Source organism: Larus michahellis, chromosome 11 (assembly GCF_964199755.1).
Source record: "Larus michahellis chromosome 11, bLarMic1.1, whole genome shotgun sequence".
Taxonomy (NCBI): Eukaryota; Metazoa; Chordata; class Aves; order Charadriiformes; family Laridae; genus Larus; species Larus michahellis.
Genome location: NC_133906.1, coordinates 6,483,228 through 6,505,437, shown reverse-complemented (window position 1 = coordinate 6,505,437; position 22,210 = coordinate 6,483,228). Strand labels below are relative to the sequence as shown.

Sequence of the window (22,210 nt, the reverse complement as noted above, 5' to 3'; positions counted from 1 at the left end):
ACAGGAATTGTATTTCAGCATTAAAAGACTTAAGAAAATAAAACTTTTTTTTTTTCCCCCTTGCTAATGATACGCTGCAGAGTATTTAATGTCAACTATATTTTTTTTCAAGACCTTGAAACATTTGGGTTCTCTTTTACTTTGGCAGTACCTACAGCCTCAGTCTTTTGGGCATATCTTAGACCTCTTGTTGCCGTTATAGTGGAGAGAGCTGTTTGGTTTTTTTTTCATTTTAAACTCTTAAAGGTGAAGTATTATTTGTGAATCTTTTTGCATCAAAAACATTTCTAAACAAAATTTTAACTTTACATATCAGGTGCAATTGTACTCTAATGTAGTTGAGTTCTCGCTGATTTGGGGGCTCACCTATTTTGATTCTGGCTCTCCTTTATTTATGCAGGTTTTGCAGCAGTACATATATTTTTGCATGGCCTTTCAGCCTACTGCTTGCAGAAGAACTGGTAGAGGGAAGATGGAATTAATTAATGATGACTGAAAATGAAACGGGCTGTTCCTCTCTGTTCCTAAATGGAGCATCTGTGAGGCTGGATCGGCTCCTCTGTACTCTTACCCCTTCCTTCCCTTGCTGTACCCATGGCTGGAACAAATTGGAGAACCCCTTGACTTTCCTCCCCTAGGCCTCAAGGAGTGGGCCATGACTAGCCCTGGTTTCTGACACTGAAGAGGTCTAAAAGCTCTCCCTGTCCTTGCATTTGTTACTGCTTCCAAGTCAGCAGAGTTTGCTGCAGTCGCGAGTCTGTAGTGGTGGTGTTAATGAGAAGATGTATGCAAATTCTGTCTGTTCTGTCATTTACCTGACTGAAGAGCAGGCGGAAGAATTGTACTGGGAATTGATCAGAATAATTTGAAGTGAGATTAGGAAATGTGACTTTCATTTTCTTAACCTGTGAAACAGTATGGAGTTATTTTCCTTACTCCTTATGCTGACTTTTAGATAATAGTTTTGGGTCTTTTCTAACAGAATAGAATGACCCAGTAAGCCAGACAGTGGCCCAGCGGGTACATCCCTTCCAATTTCTGCATTCTCTGGGAAGGCAGGAGTGTCAGTGAAGCTAGATGTGATGATTAGTGTAGAAAGATAGAAATACTAGGAGGACACCTTTGTGTGTGTATAAATGTATTTACTTCTGATAACATGAGTTGTCATGGAAAAGGTTAAAATTCTCTAGTATAAATTCTAGTGATTTTTGGTTTAATTACCAGGTTTTCCTGATTTCCTTACAATTTCATTTTGAACTAAGTGTCCAGCTGATTTTACACAAGGATGGTCTTTCCTAACTTTAGTTGCCGTCTTTTGCTATGTGATTGTTGGTGTGTTCTATTAATCTTGCACATTGCCCTTCTGGTGGTGTGCTGTTTGGTTTGCATCCTGCAGTATGTAGGAAAGAATGATAGAAGGAAAGACAAAATGCAAAGTTATAAGAACAAGGTGAAAGAAGAATTTTGGATCAAATGCTGCAATAGCAAGCAGCATTTTCTTTTTATGTCATCCTGAGTCAAACACAAGATAGAAATACCTGGGATACTTCTTGTCTAATAAACTAAACTGTGAAACCAGTGTGGATCTATTCATCTGCTGCAAAGAATCCTCTCTGCTGGTTATTGTTACTATACTGGGAAAAGGGAAGCAGAAGAAAAGAGAAAATGCTTCACTTTTTCACTGCTGTCATCACTCATCCTAATGAGGACAAAAAAGGTTACCTCTACTAGGAGCATGATGCTTTCATGTACTCTGAAACCCACCTGCTCACTTCTTAATGAGAATGTAAGGTTTGAGATACTGTGATCGTGTTAGGTTATTTCTGAAATACATTACACAAGAAATAACTGTCAGCTGCCTATTTGGTAACCATGACTTTTTAAATGCAGACATCTTATGAAATGCTCTTGAAATAAATTTTGGAATTCTTTATTCTAACTGTTATGGACCCTGTCAAGTGTCAGATATCAGCAGTATCTGTGTCTTGGGGGTTTATAGATTGCATTTTACGCAAACATATTTCAGCATTGTCACATGTCATTGCAGTATGTATGTATATGTAAATAAATATCCAGATCATCACTGTGATTTGAATTTAGAAAAGATCTGACAATGCCTATGAGCTTTCAGAGACTATTAGTAAGAGGAAATGATGGTTCGTAAGGTATTTTTGACATATCTGACCCATAAATTTCACCTAGTGTTCTGTGTCTGAGTTTGTGTATGTGCCTTGGAGTTGACGTGTCATCACCATCCTGTGCTTTACAGCTGGGGTGTAAAGGGGAGTCTGAAATCATTAAGATGAGAAGGAGATGGTTTTATTTTGAGATTGAAAGCTGTAGGTGAATTTAGAGAGGCTTTTTTTTTTTTTCTTTTGGAAGTTAGGACCTAATGCATACCACATTTCATATACCACAAGACATACAGCTTGTGGTTTTTTTCCTGTACCTATTCGTTACTCCATTTGCTGTTAAGTATATAAAACATAAGAAGTATATCTGTAAAATTCCGTGGTTAAAACCTACTTGAAAGGGATAGAGATGAGGTGTTACCACCTCATGTGTGGTCACTTGAACAAAACAACCAAGAGAAATCATCAGCTTTGGAGCTTTGTCAGTGATCATAGAGTCAACCAGCTTTCTCAAGTCCTGACTGAGTATATTTAAGCACTGAATGTTTTCCTCCAGTCTCTCCATTTTGTTCATGCGAGTATTGCTACTGTTAAAAGCTGTGCACAGAAGGAGAAATAGATCTCTACAGCCAGCTGCCAAATCATTCCAGCGTGTCTGGCGAAAAAGCAACACTTGGACTTCCATATGCATTTTTACTTACAATAAATTTGAGTTGGGACCAGTTGGTATCTTTACGTCTGTGGGTCATTTTAATTAGATAGTTCAGGCTTGCTTTTAGTATTTATATTTTTGTTTCATTTAATTGATCTCCTTTGTAACTTAATCTTGTGACTTTCAGTGAAACACAATTATTTTTTTTTCTGATTACTTGATAACAGATAGATCTGGCTATCCATAACCAGTGTGCGTGGGTTTTGTTTGTTTGCATTTTGGTCACTTAGATTGTGCGTGAGAAGAAATCAGCTTGCCTGGGGGGCGCAGCTTTACAGTAGCAATCAATTGCTTCCTCTAACACAACGCCGTTACGCTTGATGGAAGAATTGCTTAAGTTGATTTGTGCTGAATAGCTGTCCATTGTCAAAAATTCATTATGGTCATTGGTCTACTAATAAAAGTAGCTCATAAAGCAAAGTAATTTTGAGTTAGAGGAATAGATGTAGGCTCATTAGTGTCAAGGAGTTCACTGTCAGGAGTTCAAGCTGAGTAATGAATAGCCAATGGAAAGTATGACTTAAAATCTTTAAAATTCTTTTCACCTTGCAAATACCTATCTTTTGAGGGCCAAATTGACTTGCTAATTTACAGTGCTGTTGGGGTATATCAGACTGTAAGGGCTACATGAGAAGTGACAGGTGGGGTCAGCTGATCCTTGACAAGACCAGGTTAATTCTCAGTGAGGGGGGAACAAGGGGACACATAGTCTTCCCCTGCTTCCTCCCATTTTATCAAGAACTGGGAGGGAGATTCATACTCTTTATCCCTTTAATTCTCCAAAGGTCCTTAAGCAGCGGCCGTGGGCTTCACCCTCACTCTGGAAGTGGAGTAATCTGTCTGTGTGCTTCTGGATTGTTTTTGTGTTGCATTTGAAGGGAGTAGAAAGAAGAGTGGGCTTACATGGCAAGAGTCGAGTTTTACAGGTTGAAAACCAGTCCTTGCTGTGGTAGCTGTTATTTAACGGATTTTTAGCCTGCTTCCAGATTTGTGAGCTAATGTTTCTAGTACAAGAGCTCTTCTATTGCCTCTTGAGTCTTTCACTAGCTGTGCAGCGTTTACAAAGAAGCATGCTCTCGCTGCTGGGGCTGCCACTGACTTACTGCTCCATGGCGCAACACCTTTGCTGCGACCTTAGGATAACAGGTAAACGAATACGGTACTGTGATAGTGTGTTTCAGAGGGTATTAGCTTCCTCCAATAAGTGAGTTGTGCCTTTGGTCCCTGTAGGGGAAGTTAAAAGGGCATGGCATAATGCCTGTATGTATATTTATTTTTTTTTTTAGTCATTCTCTTCAAACCAGGACATTTTGAATCACTGAATGAAGAAATAAATGAAGATTTCTAATATTATTACAGTATATTCCCTCAGGTCATAATAGAAAGATTAGTGTTACATAAAGACTTTCATCATAAAAATTCATATTCTGATGAAAAAGAGATTGTGTTAATGACATAAAACTACTGAAAGATAGTGCTGCACAATCATATGTTACAGAAATGTAACATTTTATCCTTGAACTTGTTTTCCTTCCTATTGCATACTGTTAGTTCACTTTCACATAAATATTTCCTGTATCTGATGGATAAAGTCAATTATAGCTATTCATTGGACAAAAATGTTTGAATTTCTATAATGTAAGCGTAACTATATCGTCTCATATGCCTTTTAACTGTGATTTAGCTGTGAGTTGAAGCATAGTTGGTTCTATTAATCACTGAATCAAGTCTGTAAACTTTATACTAAGATTTAAATGTAAAAATGCTTATTTTAAAGCTTGCCAAAGTCCACACCTGAATTTTCTTTCTCCTGTAGGAGCTGATAACATCACTAACACCTGAGTAGAACTGGAACAGTATCTCTTGTGGTGATTTCAGTGATAGTGATAATCTCCCTTCTTGCTAGAGAGACAGAGTGGTCTAAGCTTAGGTCTGCGCATGAAAACCAAAAGAACGTTTCAAATACATTGTTTGGGAATATATGGTCTTTGTTTGAAGTTTCCCTTTTGTAAGGATTTAGTAAAGTTTTTCTGTGATTCTATAATAGAAAGTTATTTTGGGTTGTGCAGGCTATAAACCAATGATGGAGACTGACACAGCAATGGGAGGTTTATGTGGTACTTCCTGAAAATGGAAATTATTACAATTACCATTATTAGAAAACTGCAAAATGAAACAATAAGTACATGACAAAATACATCTGCTAAAAAAAAAAAAAAAATACGCTGTGGACTGCAAAGTAGATAAATGTTCCAGATAGCTATGAGTAAGTTTGCTTTTTTGAGAAAAAGATTATCTTTTAGCATAGAGATGTGACAAATGACATTATGATTTCCTCCCCTCCACTGAACCAGTACACCTGTATCTCTCTCTGTGAATGTATGTGCAAGTATCTTCCTTTTTTTTTTTTTAATTACTTTTCTTGTAGAAAAAACACAATGCTTTATCCTCACTTGTGTCCCTATGTGGTCATCTACGTGTCTTTTTGTAAGTGCTTGATGTTTCACTTCTGTGACAGCCTTCTATATTGATTTATTATACAAAAAAGAATACTTACTGTAAGATGATGATTTTGTAAGAAATGTCTATTCTATCAACACAGTGTAAATTAGTTTTACATTTCAAAAAAGTCCATTTGTTGGCCCACTAAAAAACTGTCATGAGCACAGATGGTGAAACGCATCTTTGAAAAAATAAGGCAGATCTCCATCTTTTCCACATCACTAGTGAAAGCATCACTGCATTCCGTTCCACCAGTCTCCAGGTCTTCCTGTCTGGTCTGTGCTGTAAGGGTGTAACAGGATAGAAGTTTTATAGGACAGAGAGACCACATTTTTTTTTTATTTTTTTCCTATTTTAACTTCTAGTTAGGCAATGTGGGAAATGTTAAGGAGCAGAAATTATGGGGGCACTGGAGAAATTCCTGTAATAGGATTTTCTGATGTGAGGAAGTATAAACCCATCATCTGCCAGGCATAGCAAAAATCAGAAGATAAAATTAAGTAGTAAGAAATTGCTTTACTCTCTTCTCTCTTTTTAATAATTTTTCAATTTTTATCCCAGGCTTTTCTGGCTTATACATCATAAACTGTTAAATAAAATGAAGAATAGCATTACTGTACAGTATTATTATAATGTTAAATAATATTTGCCTCAATAAATGAACTGTTATCTATTACACTGTCTGTCGAAGATAGGGACAAATGTTTCACCTATTGATTTGTGTACAGTGCTCTAAAAAGTATTTCAAACGTGCATGTGCCCAAATTTTTAATTCCCTATTTAGATGTCTGAATTAGTTAAAAAAAAAACGAACAGACAAAAAAAAAAAAACAACCCAAAAAACCCCACAACCAAGCAAACAAAAAAGTGAGTATATTATTATTTTAAAGACTTCTTATAGAATAAACTTTCAACATACAGTCAGGCTGAAATTCTCTGTTTACTTTTCCATTTTTATTAAAGCAGAGAGAACTGTGTAAACTACAGTTAGATGCTCAGTTTACCCCTGTAAGATCACTGCATCACACTGAAGTGCACCTGAAATACATACGCTCTGCGCTTGCTTGCAGACCCTGTGCTGCTGTTTGTAGTGTGTTTTGTGTGCGACACTGGATGTAGTCCTTGGGCCATCAGTGCCCGCTGTGGGACGATGGGAACAGACTGCATCTGCAAGGACACACAGGTACAAGAGAGCAGTCCTGGGAGCAGTTCTGGTTTTTGTGAGGACACCCATCTTTTAAGGATCCCACACTTTGTAGAACAACCAGAACAAACAGCTTGGTGACTAAAAGGACAGGCTGCAGGGTGGGTTAGCTTTGGAAAGTTGGGGTTTTGTTCTATGAAAAAGGCTTTTTACTTGGTGATTGACTGGCAGATCTGGTGAATAAGATGGTGTCGGGAATATGCTTCTGGTCATCTAAAATCCATCTGTCTTTGGTGGAGTATTAACAACCAATTTGAAAAATTGCACTGTGGGAAATACAAGCTTGAGATGTAAAATTGTCAAGGATTTGACAATCAGTCCCACTTGACTTTCTTAGTCTTGATAGGACTGTGTATGTGCTACCTTCCTTGGGCTTGGGGCTAAGGCTGCTCTCTGCGGCAGCTGCTTCCAAATGCTCTAGGCTGGTACAGCCAGAGCTAAAAGTGACTGTCTTGTCCTCTGGATGTCTGAGTTATCTGTGACTGCTGGCTGTGGTGGAGGAAGCAGTGGCCTGGCAGTGTGGAGCTCCTTGAGGATTAGTTTCTATTATTTCTTTGAGGAGGACGTCATGTTGCTGTGCTCCAAAGGAGCTAATACTGGATTTAGATAATTTAAAGTTACTACTAGCTGCACTCAACTGTAGGCAAACACTGGTGAGCTTATTTCCTGCATTCCTGGCCCCAGACAAATGTCCATTACAAATTCCTAACCATCCACCAAGGAAAAAGAACAGATTCTGAGATAAGTTAGGGATGGAAGTTGTTCACAGACTGTATTGTACTGCATGGTGGACTTGCTCAAGGTAATATGCAAAGCTTTATTTTCTTACTTTCTTTTAGCAGTCTTGGTAATACTTTTCTGCATGATTTTATGCTTGTCAATTGTACTGTGCTGCTGTTTCATTAATAAAGAAATTAATATTCTTCGTACAAAGATAACTGAAGTCGTATATGGGTCATAAATCCTGTTGCAGTTTCTAGAATTCAAACCAAGTCAGATCAAAGCTTTTGAATTCCAGCAAGGTACTCCTCTCCTTAACTTCGTGACTCTTTTTTTTTTTTTTTTTTTTTTTTTTTTTTTTTTTTTTTGCAAAGGCTGCATATGTGGTATAGTATCATACGAGATTATTTGGATATTCTTTCACTAAATGTTGATGGTGATCAATATGAGCTGATATTTACATATTTGTATTTAAATTTTGGTGATAATATGTCTTATTTTCTGTTAATCTTTATACTAACTAAACTGGGAGGTTTGTATTTTAATGTTGCTTTATTTTACACCTTATTCAGCCTTTAATGTTTATTTTAAACAAATCCTTTCTTTGCTCAGCACTGTAACAGTGTATACAAAGTTATATAAATATAAAGCTACTTAGGTTAGCCCAGTGCAGTAAGCCATGAAAATATAAGCTCCCATTTTCTATTTCAACGCAGTTTCTTCAAGCTGTTAATAAACAAACATAAATAGCATCGTGTTGTATTCAGCAGTATCGCAGATTCCCTGGCACTATTCGCATTCCTTCATGAGATGAGTCAGGATAAACACATTGGAAATACCAAATACTAGAAATCAATTGAAGTCAACTAGCAGGAAGCTTTTAATATCAGATTGTATGTGTACATCTGTGGAACCTTGTTGGTGGGTATCGTATGAAAAAAGTATAGCTCTAGTAGAGGTTTGTAAACATTTTCTCAACTGCTATTTTTCTGAGGTCATTTTTGTTAACTTTAGGAGAAGAATAGACCTTTACCATACCAACCAGGTGGTGTCATGTCCTTGCTTCTTGTGTGCGCTTTTTAAAATGTTAGCTTAATGATACTGCAAGCAGCGGGTTTGCCAGGTCGTGGTGTGCTACCAGCTGATGGAAGCTGTCATTGCTGGCCCCTCAGGCAACTCATGATAGAAGGCTTTGGGGCTTGGTATGTGGGTGGCTTTAAAGTTCCATACTTCTGCATTATTCCATGCTGCCAATGTCTTTGTGCATGACCAAAACTCTAATTTGACAGTCCAGCAATGTTCACAAAAATCCTTACTAATTCATTAATGACACTGTGTGCCATAGACCCATGGAACTTAATTCTTGCCACTGAAACAGAGGTGCCTCTAGGACAGTTTTTAAAACACAAGTATATTTGACGTCTTCCTTCCTCCATTCAGATATCTTTCTGAATTAGTTCAGATAGTGCTTTTTGAGGAAAGAATGGGATTTTTAATATTAGTTCTATGCTTAGTAGAAAATAATAGGAAATTCATAGTTAAAATTTTTTACTGCATGATTTCAAATACCATTTTCCTGGTAATATTAAAAGGGACGAGGTGATCTCCAAATGAAGCAAAAATTGTAATTTGAAGTTGATATTCAATTCACTTCATACTACTACGAATTTTTACTCCTTCCTTTTGTGCAAAAAAAAAAATAATATTGCTTAATTATAGTTAGAGTCAAGATTAGCCTCTCCCCCCATGATTCCGACACTGACCCCCCCTCATCCCTCCTTGCGCCCCATCAAAGTGTTTTTCTTACAGACGTATTCAAGAGGCTCAAGCTGCTGTACGGTATTCAGACAGCAAAGCAATGGTGTCACTTTCTGAGCTCTTCTTGGATGTTCAGGTAGTTGTGGTTGTCAAGAATACTGGTTGTTACTGGCAGTTGCCAAGAAAGTTTGATTTTTTTTTATTTTTTTTTTTTTTATTTAAAAAAGATAATTATTTCTTGGTTGGTCATTCTTCACATCCATTACAGGCAGCAACTAATGGAGGGTATTTTTCCAAGACATTACATTTTGGAATAACTAGAAGAAGAAGATGTTTGAGTAGCTCTGGCCTTCATGTAAGCAGTTAAGATCTGAGCTACCTCATAGCTTGATCTTTGTGTGTTTCTTCAGCCATGGAGGTGTTATTCGTAATAAAACTTCCAACTGAATGCCTTCATCTCTCCCATGTTCCCTCGTTTTACTTCTTTGAATGTCCTTTGATCAAGAGAGTGTAAAGTTCAGAGTCTGCTGCAAGCTCTTTTTTTCCCCTTACCAGGGAGCTGGCTGTCCTTTGGGGAGGAGGATAGAACTCAGTCGAATTTTGGAGACCTGGTGTTAAATGTTTTCTGGCTCTTAGATGATGGTGAGCTACTTGTCTTTTATGCTTAATCTAACACTGCATTTTCACAAATATATTTAATTTAGCAGGAAAAAATGTTTTAAAGGTAAGCGTAGATAACTTATGATTAATAATTCTGTACTTGATGTTAATAGAAGACTTTTGGCATCTATTAATGAGGTAGCAAAGAAGCAAATGATATAAATGAGCATAAAATGATTTATAGAGATGTTTATCTGAAAGCTGTGATAACATGTGCATACTTTTTTTGACAATGAAGTTTTTTCTTGCTGATGAGTTGAGGTAAATAACCAGATTTCTTTGGGACTGTCAATTAAGTATCTTACTATTTCCGTTAACAGAATGTGCTAAATTTTGCTCTTACAGTTTATCATATGCTTCTATGGTGCTGAATACTTTTCTCTGAGATTCAGTATTGTAACATGGGTTATGCTGTTATAATGTTCATTATAAATTATTATGTAGAGATTTCAAATATTCAACAATGAAAAATCAAGTTCTTGAATCTCCTCGGAAGTAGGTTTAATTCACACATGTATTTTATATATTCCTGTCAAATTAATACCTGTGCATTAATGTGCTCATTAATGACATTAAAAAGAAATTATATATTTGGATATTTTACATTCCTAGAATTTTACTTTGTATTGTTCCGTACATTAATCTTGTTAAAAGTGATGAAGTTGTGTATAACAGTTCCATTATTGTAATGCATTATGTTAAGTAATACATATCTGTTTGTTTTAGAGAAGTTGAACTACTAACTGTAGGTAGCTTTTCAGGCTGAAGTTGCTTGAGTACCTATGTGTATGGCAGTGTACCAATGCACAGTCGTAAGCCTTGTAATTTTAGAATTTGGTGTCTTAATAGGATCAAATGGGTAATTACATAGAGCTCAGTCTGCTGCCTTCACTCGCGTTGAGTTGCAGCCTACTCTAGGATTGATTATAGGGGAGGAAGGTGCAATGCAGCGTTAAGAGGGATGGCATGTTTTGGGGTCTTTGTTTAAAAATTCAGCAGCACTGGGTAATGAAAACTTGTTTGTAACTATTAAAATCAATCAAATTAATCAAATACGGATAGCTTCATGGTATTTTCTCTTTCCATACTTACTAATGTTCTCACAGAAAACTCTTTGTGCTGTTCTCTCATTAAGATGGATGTGTATGTAGTTCTCCAGGAGAGGTGGAAAGACAACAGCCTTAGCTGTGTCACAAAGCAGTCTGATCTGTAGATTGAGGGTGCAAACTGCCAAGTACTATCATCAGGATCACCACCACTGTCCTTGGCTGCTACCTACAGTTAGGGGTAGGGAGCAGGGCTACGCGGGCTGGTATGTCTAGGGTTTTTTTGTGTGGAATGTTCCTTGAACCGTGTTGCTGGACTTTTGGCATGTGCACGACCTTTTGGATGGTCAGTTGCCATAGGCAATGCATTTGATCTGTGGCCTTTCTCTGAACAGCAAGTTCTTGGCTTCACTGGGATTGTTGCAGAAGTATAAAATACAATACAGTACCGAGAAATGAGTCAATGGAAAAAGATACTAAAGGGCAGTATTTTGGGTGTTATTTGGCATCCGAAGTCCAGAAAAGCGAGGAGCACTCAGATTTTTACAGAATTTGTTGCGGAGTTACCACAGCCTCCTTTCTAAGGACAATCTAAAGATGTTAAAATCCCTATAGTTGTCTCTGTATGGGGTTCAAAACGTTTGGTTAGAAGGAGAAGGGGAACATGTTTTGTCTATAGTGGACATAAATTTGAAAGGCTTTTTTCTGTATCCTAATATCCTAAGACTTTACCAAAAAAAATCATGTCATTAACTGTGCTAATGCATCAGCACTTGCACCATGAACTGTTCTCACTACGTCTGTTTGTGTTCAGGAGAGGGCATGGTAAAAACAGTTAATGGTAAGAACATGGTAAGATTAGATATTCAATCCGTAGTTATTCCAAGTCTCTCCACGTCTGTTTCTGTTCAGGAATCTTCTGTTCTGGGGACAGATGTGGAGAGACTTGGAATAACTAAAGCTTAAACATCCAGACATCAGGCCTGGGAAGGATATTGGGGATCTTTGAAAAGACAAAGAAACAAGCAATAGGGATATAATTCTCAGTATGCGTGGCTTTACAGGAGGTGAATCTTGAGCGAACTCTATTTCAGTATTTAAAGAAGTTCAAAGGTTTGACTGATAAAAATGAAGATGTAGCTGTAACAGCCCTTTTAGACAGATAGTTCTTTGCGTTGCATGACATTCCAGTTTGAAAAATAGCACTGCCCTGTATTGGTGAAGCAAAAGTTAAAAGGATTAACAACTGGCCAACTGACAAACCTAAAAAAATTAGTCATAATAATAGAGTGCAGCTCCATAGGGATCAGCACTGTGCTTGACACCATTTAACAGTTTCATCATTGATCTGAAGTACAGGGAACTGTGATAAAATTTGCAAATGACACGAAGATTACCAAAGTGGTAAATAATGAGGGCAGGGAGTAATACAGAATTATCTATACTGATCCTGCCTGTATTCAAACATAATGTATTCTGATTCAGTCAGATGCTAAGCTTTGCGGCTAAGAAGTAAAGGCATATTAAGTGAAGCTCATAAGAAATAGAAGAATGAGAAACTTCAGGACTCGGAAACTAACAATTCAGCACTACTTTTCTGCAAAATACAAGGAAGGGCCCAAACAATCCTTACCTGTGTAGGCAGAGAAGTAGTGATTAATGGACTGATCTGTGAGCATTAGGATCAAGTACCAAAGGAAATGGTAAGCCATCCATCTCCCTGAATCTTTACATGAAGACTAGGAGTTCTGCCATAGTTTAACATGGATTATTGGGCTCAAACCAGAAGTAATTAAATGAAACGTCACAGAATGTTGATGTACAGGAGGAGATCAAGCTATACGAACTAGGATTGCCCCTTCAATGGGACAGGGAACTGCTGGAGGGACAGGGAACTGCTGGAAAGGGTGCAGCAGAGGGCTACAAAGATGATTGGGGGACTGGAACACCTCTCTTATGAGGAAAGGCTGAGGGATTTGGGTCTCTTCAGTCTGGAAAAAAGACGGCTGAGGGGTGACCTTATCAACGCTTATAAATACTTAAAGGGTGGGTGTCAGGAGGATGGGGCCAGGCTCTTTTCAGTGGTGCCCGGGGACAGGACAAGAGGCAATGGGCACAAACTTGAACATAGGAAGTTCCACCTAAACATGAGGAGGAACTTCTTTACCCTGAGGGTGACAGAGCACTGGCACAGGCTGCCCAGAGAGGTGGTGGAGTCTCCAACTCTGGAGACATTCAAAACCCGCCTGGACATGTTCCTGTGTAACCTGCTCTAGGTGACCCTGCTCTGGCAGGGGGGTTGGACTAGATGATCTCCAGAGGTCCCTTCCAACCCTATGATTCTATGATTCTATGATTCTATGATTCTATGATTCTATGATTCTATGATTCTATGATTCTATGATTCACCGTGACCTGTGTCTATAAAAAATACTAAGTTGACTTGCAAAATTGTTTGACAGGCTTCTCTGGAGAAGCTGTTGTACTTCTTACGGGAAATTGCTTGTCCCTTTAATTTAAGGTTGAAGTTGTATTTTTGGGATCCACTAAAATGTGCTTCTTCCTCCGTACTAAATTTAGGCAAATTAGTTGTCAATTTTTCTGGCACAAGAACATGCTAGTTTAGAATGTTGGGGATTTTTTGTTTGTTTGTTTTTCCTTTTAAGTTTGAGGCAAAATGTGTATACAAATTAAAGGCTTCCCAGAATGAGATATGTTTTTCATACTGCTTTTGTGACTTGTGATAAGACGACATTTTGGCCTAAGAATGAAGCTTATTTTTGGCGTAGGGAGGGAAGTTCTTTCAAGACATCGAAAGTAGGAATATTTATTTCAAAATGTTTTAAGAGCAGATTTAGAGTTGAAACCTGAACACCTGTTGTCAGGCTTACACTAATCACCTGTGAACTTATAAGTAGGGTGACAGTGCTGTGTTGTGATGTTCGTGTTCTTAAAGAACTGGTACACGTTCACAGGGACTGAAATTCTGTTGTGGCAGTACTGGAAATGTGGAGGCTCTTTCCACTCTTTTCTAATACGTTTTGCAGTGGCAGATACGCTCCAGAGTCCCTGCTGTTTCAGTATTTTATCTTTACCTTGCACTTGCTGTCTGTCAGTCCCTATACGGAGCCTTTGCAGTACCTGGGACTCGGCAGCACTGCTGAAGGACTGACAAGTCCCAGACAAGTAAGTCTCAACCTCAGCAGCGCTCACTGTCTTTGCAAACATAGAAATACCTTCTGAAGAGTGCAGAGGGAGGTTCTGTATGCTTTCCCCTCTTTTCCTCTTTTCCCAGTTACTTTTCCCAGTGTCCTTCAGGTAATTCCTAGTATCAGGGGGCATTTATGTCCCCTAACGTGAAGCTGGCAACTTAAGTGTCCTTGCTAAGAGGTTACATTTTTCTCCAGTGGTCAGTGAAATATTTCAAGAATGATTCAGACTTGGATGTAGGATAAGGAAATGTTCTTTAGAAACTTTACAGGGAGTTCAAGTACGTATGTCTTGTCTTTCTTTAAATTCCTAACACTTGTGTTACCATTACATCCGGTATAAAAAGTTTTCTATTAAAGTAGGGGTTCTATTTTTAGATACAAAGATAAAATGATCTCATCTCAGGCTTGAAATTTTTTTTGTAGTCATTGAACAAAGCAAAAAATAAAGGCTGTTGCATTCAACTTTCTGCATGTTTTGTTTTGCTGTGGGTTTTTTTGAAGTGTGGCCTAAATTGTTTTGTTTTCCAGCCCTGCCAAAATTTTAATTTTCTTTTTAAGTTAAATGGCAGAGTTCTTTGAAATCACCTTCCAAAAAAAGGTTTAGTAACATAGCGGCTCTTCAGAGAGTATCTGTCTGTGGCAGTGGTGTTTGTGGAAGGAGGGAGTGGCAGCGTGGGGAGAGATGTGTTCTATTTTTCTTGTGAGTTAATTTTAGTCTTTGCTCTAAGTAAATTGCCATTAAATGATGAATTGAGCTGCTATTCAAAACAAAATGGTGTCCATGTATTGCAAGACTATTAGCAGAATGAGGGTGTCCTGCTGCTGAAAACCACGGGAGGAATATTGTGGAGGTCATTACCTTAGTAGCCTTTAAGTGAAGTGTACGGTAATTGTTTCCTGTAGAATGCACAGATACACAAAAAAGTATTGGAAGCCGTAAGAGCGAGATGGCAAATACATGATGAGATTAGTATTATGTTCAGAGGAACAGGAAAAAAAAATGCATTCCCTCAGGAAAATTGGAGTCGCGTAGTGTGCGATTATAATACAGCCACGAAAAAGCAGAGCCAAGTAGGAATTTTCTGCTCTTGTTGAATAAGGCTCTAGAGGTCTTTTTTCTGGAGTCAGGCTGAGGCAATGGTTATTATGCTGACTCACTTAGTATTGTATGGTGCGAGGCCTGTTAGTATTAACCCAGACATGTAAAAGCATTTGAGATCTTCTGTAAGGTAGGGGGAACTTGGGACATAAAAGCTGGCAACAACAGAGCACCAACTTTAGGATGAAGGTGTGGAATTGGGTGGGAGAGGCCAGGAGAATGCTGTTGGTTCTTTTGTATGAGTTAGGGCAAAAAGAGAGAACATCTTGGAAATACGACACTGGGAAAGATGTCTTTTGGAAGAGGTTTTTCATGGTATTCCGGTAAAGAGCATAAAGTAACTCTTGCTTGGAGTGCTTGTGTCTAACGTGGCAGCATGGAGGTCTCTGGAGTGTAATCTGAGAAATTTGTGAAGTTCACACCCAAATTAGGGTTTGAAGGTCAAGTAGACCTGAACATCTGAAAATAAAACACGCAGAGTGAGTAGTAAGAAAGAGGAAGTTCTTTATTTCACACGTGGAGACCCCAGATGAAGAAAGCTTGCACAGAAGAGCTGTACCGCTGGGGCACGTGTTCCAAGTTACAGTCCTAACCAGTGAACTGTCCCTTATTGCAGAGTTCACATAATGCTTAAAAGACTGAGTGCAGTATTTCACTCATGACTACTTGAAAATCAGAAATAAAGTGGAAACAAACAAAAAAGTGATTCACACCCAATGCTATTGTATTTACTGTTGCAAAAATACGTAGTAGAATGTTGAGTAGAATATAGCTCTGCTGGCGCACAGCTGCCTTCATGTTCCTCTGTGCCAACATCAAGGGTGTGGGGAAGTTGACTCGAATCTTTGAATTACTTCCATTGAGTTAAAACTTGTAATGGTTTTGAAAACGATTAATAAGTCATACATTTTTTCCACTGATTAAAGCTAAATACTTAATTACTGTCAGTGGGAAACAATATGTAGATTTTATTGATACAATAACTTTTTTTAAGCTAAGGACTTCGTAGTGGAATAATGTGATTTCTGTGACATATGAGACCTCAAATCTTACGCTCTGGAGCAGACTGAATTCTTAACCAGATATGCTTATAATTGAAACAGTTTGGTCTGAGATTAGTCTTGTCAAAACCAAAAAACTCACCATTTTAAGGCAAACCATTGCAAGAATTAAGGAGAAAAGGAGAATATTCAGGTTTTAAAAAAAAAAAAAAATTATAAAGACTGTAAAAGATTCAGTCTCTGCATGATTCTGAGATGTGTGATAAATCTTCCAACCCCTGCCACGCACACGCCCATACAACTCTTTGGGATGGTTTAAAACCCTTATGCTAAACATGGGTGTTTGGCTATTCCACAGATCATATTTGCTGATCCAAAAATGCGCAATAGTGTGTTTCACCAGCCAGTACCATTCTCTTGAGTTATAAGATGTGGCTTCAGTGGGCTTTACATTGGACTTTACCCGTTAACCTCCCTCTGCATGAGGACTGCCACTGGTTTACTGGGATTCAGGGCATGCTTGAATGACATCAAAGGCACAAGACCCACTGTTGGAGGTAAGGATTTTAAGGGCAGTGAGTTGCAAGCAAAACCAAATAATGTTTGCAGTTATGACAGAGTCATATAATGTTAGATAACATTGCAACCTCCAGCCAAGCAGAAATGATAGGATCATGTAAAAATAGGACTGGAGATGACTCTAAGAGGGACTCTGGTTCGTTTCTTGCCTGAGGACAGGATACAGTCTCCTTAATGTCATTCTTATCAGGTATGTGGCTAAGCCTTTTTTAAAGGTCTCCAATGATGGTGAATCTATGAAACCTCTATCCCACCTACCCAAGTTATTCTCTGTCTTTATGATTTAAAAGTATTTTGTAATCTCAACCTTTCCTGTGGTTTCTGCAGTTGTATTTCTTACTCTTGTTAACTTAATAATGACATGAATATAAATAAAACTCTTCCTTTCCTTTTTACTTTTGCTTTATATGCAGCTTAAAGTGTGTTCTCTTGTCCCATCCTCTTTCTCTGTGTCAACTCCTCTTCAGACTAAATCTTTAGATTTTTTTCAGTCTGGTTTTATGTAGGTCATGTTTTCTCTGATTATCCTTGTGGCACTCTGCTGGACCTCATCTGGCTTTCCTCATTCTTGAAGTGCGATGCCGCAAACTATGTGCAGAACTGCAACTGAGCAGAGTTGGAAGGATTATTTCTGAGTCTGCTTTCTTGTTTATACAGCCCTATATAAATATAAACATAATATATATTTAGAGACTGAGGAACAGCATGATATTGTTGGTTCATGTGCAGCTTGTGATCTGCCACAGCTTTTTTTACTGCAGAATTACTGGTTTCTCATCTGTTTGTGTGGAGTATTTTTGCATAAAGGAAAAATCTTGCCCTTTTTCTGACTGTCATGAATTCTTTTTTTCAGAAACAATTTGCCCGTATGTCAGGATGAATTTTAATTTGAAACCTGTCCTGTAGCACACTACTTTCTCATCTTTTGTGTTGTTTCTAGATTTAAATACTCCAGATTTTACTCTGTATTCTGGATAGAATAATTTAGTTTGGGAGGTCATTGGGTCCAACTACTTGCTGGAGCTTCTCAATCAAGGTGTTTGTTGTGTTAGATCCAGCACACGTCCCTACAGATCTCAACACAATGCATTCTTGTGTTTGACTGATCCCTTAGAGTATTCTGGGATGAATTATTCTAGAAATAGCTTTCTCACTTTACCCCTTACTTATTTGGCTAGACTCTGCTTCACTAGCTTGGTCAGCTTGTCCCTTCTGTTGTCGGAAGGTCACGTTGTGAGGCTTTCAGAAGAAAAAACTCTTTAGTTTCTCACTACAACTTTAATTCAGGATTAAACAAAAGCTTTAGGTAGTCAATGGAAGCTTTAACTGGTTCCTAAGCAGAGGTTATTAATTTGGGTTTTCCTTGAAGCAGTACCTGATTTTGAGTTGCATGTTCTCAGGTTGTGGTCGTCTTATTTTGAGACAATTTCAGCTGCATCCCCCACAAAGTTGGGAGAAGCCAGCTCCTTTTAGAGTTTTGACGTTGTGAGAGAGGAAAGGCCATTTGGAAAAAATGTATTATTGGTAGTAGTTGTTGCTATAAGTCCCTATCTGCAGTGAACTAAATTTGGGAAAAGATGCAAATCCTTATTTTGATCAAATGCCTATTTAGTTAGAGGTAAATCAAGAGCTGCCTGATGACTTCGCTGGATTTGGCCTTTCAGAAATTGGTGCCATGTTCTGCAGGAGGTGTGTTAATGAAAGGAAAGAGAAGCAGTGCTGGTATTAGATGTGTTTCAGCTTGCGCTTATGCTGCAAGGAGAGGTTATGCGGCTTTATAGCAGCAGGAATAATTATCAAATACAGTTAATGACTTGAGAAAAGATCTGGACACATGTGCTGTGATTGACTGAGTCAGGACCTGTGTTAGGTTTTGGTCCTGAGGTTGTAGGAGACTGTAGGATGGGTTTTGATGGTGGTATTGGGCTAGATAAGCAAACTCATTTAAAATAAGGATTTCAAATTTCTTTAACATAGACCAAGTGCTTTAGAGCTACTTAATGGATTAAACCAATGTCTACTGCTCTATTTTTTTTTTGTACAAAATGTTCTGTGTGCTAAGCATGCAAAAGGAGCTTAACAGCAAGGTTTGATTTATTTTTTTTTTTAAATTTATTTTTTCAGTAAGGTGTGATTCATCTTTGCTATTCTCTAGTCTAATTAAAGATTAAAAATCTGCTTCAGAATACGAAATTGTAACATCATTCTACAATTGCCTAATTTTGTAGCAGCTTAAAAAGCATCATTACCATTTCTTGCTCTGTAAGTAAAGCATTTGGCTGAGTAGGATTACCCTGTACTGCCCCATGGTATGGCCTGTAGTGCTCATGCTTTTCTCAGGCCGAATTCCCAGGTAACATTGCTGTCTTAGTCTTATGTTTGAGTCCAGTGAACTTGTTGGAAAAGCCTTTAAGTACCTTGGAAAGTTTTGGGTCAGGTCCAAAAAGCACAGCCTTTAATCATGTACGTTCCTGTGTGTTCAGAACAAGTGGACGTTTTGCTTTTTTGGAAACTTGGTAAATTCTTGCCAATGCAAGGTGATAAATGCCTCTGAAGAACTGTGATGTTACCAGGTGATTTCACTGTGAAACAGAGGCATGGCGTATCAAGACCTTTAACAGTAATACTTGCAGATTTAGCAAAGCTCACTATTGATGTGTTTTGGGGTTGGGAAGAAATGCTCAGAAGAGAAAAGCTAAGTGTTCTCATGAAATCAATAGCCTTTACAGCCTGTATCTTTCTTTGAAAGACTGTTCTGAGAAACTTAGTTTGTGTTGTGTGTGCGGTGCTCTGTTCTAGCATGGTCTTTTAAAGGAGGTCCTTCCTTGCTAATACCGAAATACTAAATTTCACAGAGGAAGCCAGTCCTTGTAAATGAAAAGTTTTTTTTTTAATGGCTGAGTGGGCAAAAGAGATGGAAAATATTTTTTCTTTTTTTTTTTTTAATGCTACAGATAGCAGTGTTTATTATTCAGCCAGCCAAAGAGCCTTTCTACAGACATCATAACAAAAAGCTCTAATAGTATTTTTAAAGCAGATTAGAAATAATCCTTCTGCATGACCTTGCCCAGGTGACCTCCCGGTTTGTTGATTTTTACTTGGTCACTGCATCATCAAAGCAACAATTTGCTGTTTAATATGGTGAAGTGGCATTGTATCTTTACCAATACTTCATCACCAGAGAGAGAAGTAAGGCAGTACGGTAGGCTGTGCAGAGGCTGCCTGCTTTGTGTAAAACCTGTTTGGAGAGCAGTGTCACTCAGGTAATGATATGCTCAATGACACTGCAGCAGACAGGAGCAAAAGAGAAAAATACAATACGGAGGATCTTAAAAATTACTTTTAGTTTAATTTAATATGAGCTCAATGTATAATTATTTAGTACGATTCCCTTGTTTACCAAGTAATTATAGCTTTAAAATCTGTTTGGGTTAGCATTTAGCTTCTCTCCATCCAAGGGGATCATAATATTGATGGAATATGTATTAGCCTGTTCTTGTGAGCAAAAGTAATTAAAAATATATCTTTATTATTCTCGGTATAATAAATTTTGAAATGAGCTGTTCAAACAAAATATCTAAGTAACATGCTTCTCTTCCTTTGCATATAGAAAATTAAGTCAAACCTGCTTAGTTTTACAAGGTTTTAATTAAATTAAGGGCTTCTAAAGTGACATAAATTACAAAAGTGAAGCATGAGTGGTTTAGTATTGGGGAAAAAAAGTCTTGACACCAAAATTTAAACAGTATAACACAAACATTAAAGTGGCCTTCAACAATGACTTGAGGATTAGAACTGTGGATATCAAGAATTAAAGGATTTTAAAGGAATAATCTTTCTATTTTGATTATTACAAGCTAGTACTGATATATTTGACCTAAAGGAAAAGCTTTTTCCTTTAGCTATGCACCATCTAATAGCTTCTATTGTTGTTCTCATTATAAAGAGAATGTCTGCAAATGAGTGCTTGAATGTTTGCTTTCTTTCTTATTTGGCTGTAGCAACATTGGGAGATAAATATGGAAAAGTAATTATTATTCCAACTTAATAGTACAAGCTTGTTTTTAATGTACACACTTTCTAGATTTCAGTAGATGAAGATTTATATTCTAAAATGCTGATTGCTGTAAATCATCTTTTGAGTCTTCAAACATGATATGATATGTAGACAGACCAGAAAACTACCTAATTGTGTTCTAACTTACATTGTAAGTAGCTGAAATGATAAGGTAGGTTCATAGATCTTATCTTTCTGAGCTCCTATGATATATGGAATTTTGAAATTCTTAAACTGACAGTAATTGTTGTACAATAATGTTTACATTAGGCTTTCTGAAGTATTTTATTACCCCACATCTGCATATTCAGAATATTGTTACTACCTTTATGAAAGTGTGTTCTATAAAATAAAAACACAGACACAGAAATACTTAAAGGGACAGTGTTTTGCTGTATGAAGAACATACTGAATTAAGTATATTCCAGAAGCACTTTGTTGAATCCTAATGTTTTGAAAAAACTGGAATATTGATGAATCATTTTAGTAACTCATATTTCTGCAGATAAGTTAATTTGTAAAGTGCTTGAAAGAGGAAAAAAAAACTAGGAAATGACATTGTACAAGGCTTTATCTCTTTTTTACTTTTTTTTTTTTCCCTCTGCTCCCGAGTATATTCTTAAAATGTTGGTGCCTCCTTTCTGTACCTGACCTTCCAAAAAACTCTAAACTTGAATCACAACGACTTTGTGCATTTTGCCTAATAGTCAGGAGGTATACATGGAAATGAAAGGGTTTTGGAATGTAATCTAAGAGTAAGGACAATTTTGGTATAAGCCTGATCCAATGTCATCTTTATTAATTTATTTAAAGTATAGATCAAGAGAAAACCAGCTTGACCTTTCTTAAGGTTAGTTTTGACTGGTCAGTACCAAAAATGAATTAATCTTTTTTGGTCATTTCTCAGATATATTGTTTCAGGTTTCCTGTAGCTTTATGTGGTGTCAAACTCATGGATTTATAAACATTTAAGCAGGTCCCGACTGTGACCACAAGATATTCAGGTCAGAAAGTTGGTATTACATACAGAAAGCTGATCATTTTGGTTGAGCACAGCGCATCTTGCTGTAGGGATGAATGGCCTGATGCAGAAGTAGATTCGGTGCCGCCTTCAGGCACGTGACCAGGGTGACCATCCAGTCTTAGACAAATACATGCATCAGTTGGATCTCTGCTGGGAGGCGGGGAGGTCTGCAGAGATGAGGCTTCCTGAGGGCACTGTGAACAAATGAGGAGGATGTTCATGGCGCAGCTGGTGTCCTCCATGGTAGTAGGATTGAGGAGGTGGCTGTTGTTCCTGTTGGTGAAGTGCAGCCAGTTCTGTACTTCACTCTCGTAGCAGCCAGTCCACGCTCTTGCGAACAGTGACCAAAGTGCTGTAGACTTTGAGTGGGTGCATAATGGAGCCTTTGTGTTGCTTTCTTATTTTGGGAGGAGCTATTTTTATTTTGGTTTTGTTGCCCGTGAAGAGGGCTGTTGTTGATGGAAAAAAAATAACTTCCATGTGAATGTCATAAGAAGTAATAAA

At 37.7% G+C, this 22,210-nt stretch overlaps 1 protein-coding gene across 3 annotated transcripts in view; it reads left to right on the top strand.

Annotated features, from left to right (window-relative positions):
- Positions 1–22,210, top strand: part of TENM2 (teneurin transmembrane protein 2) — a 1,449,326-nt gene that overhangs the window by 804,881 nt on the left and 622,235 nt on the right. The window lies entirely within an intron of this gene.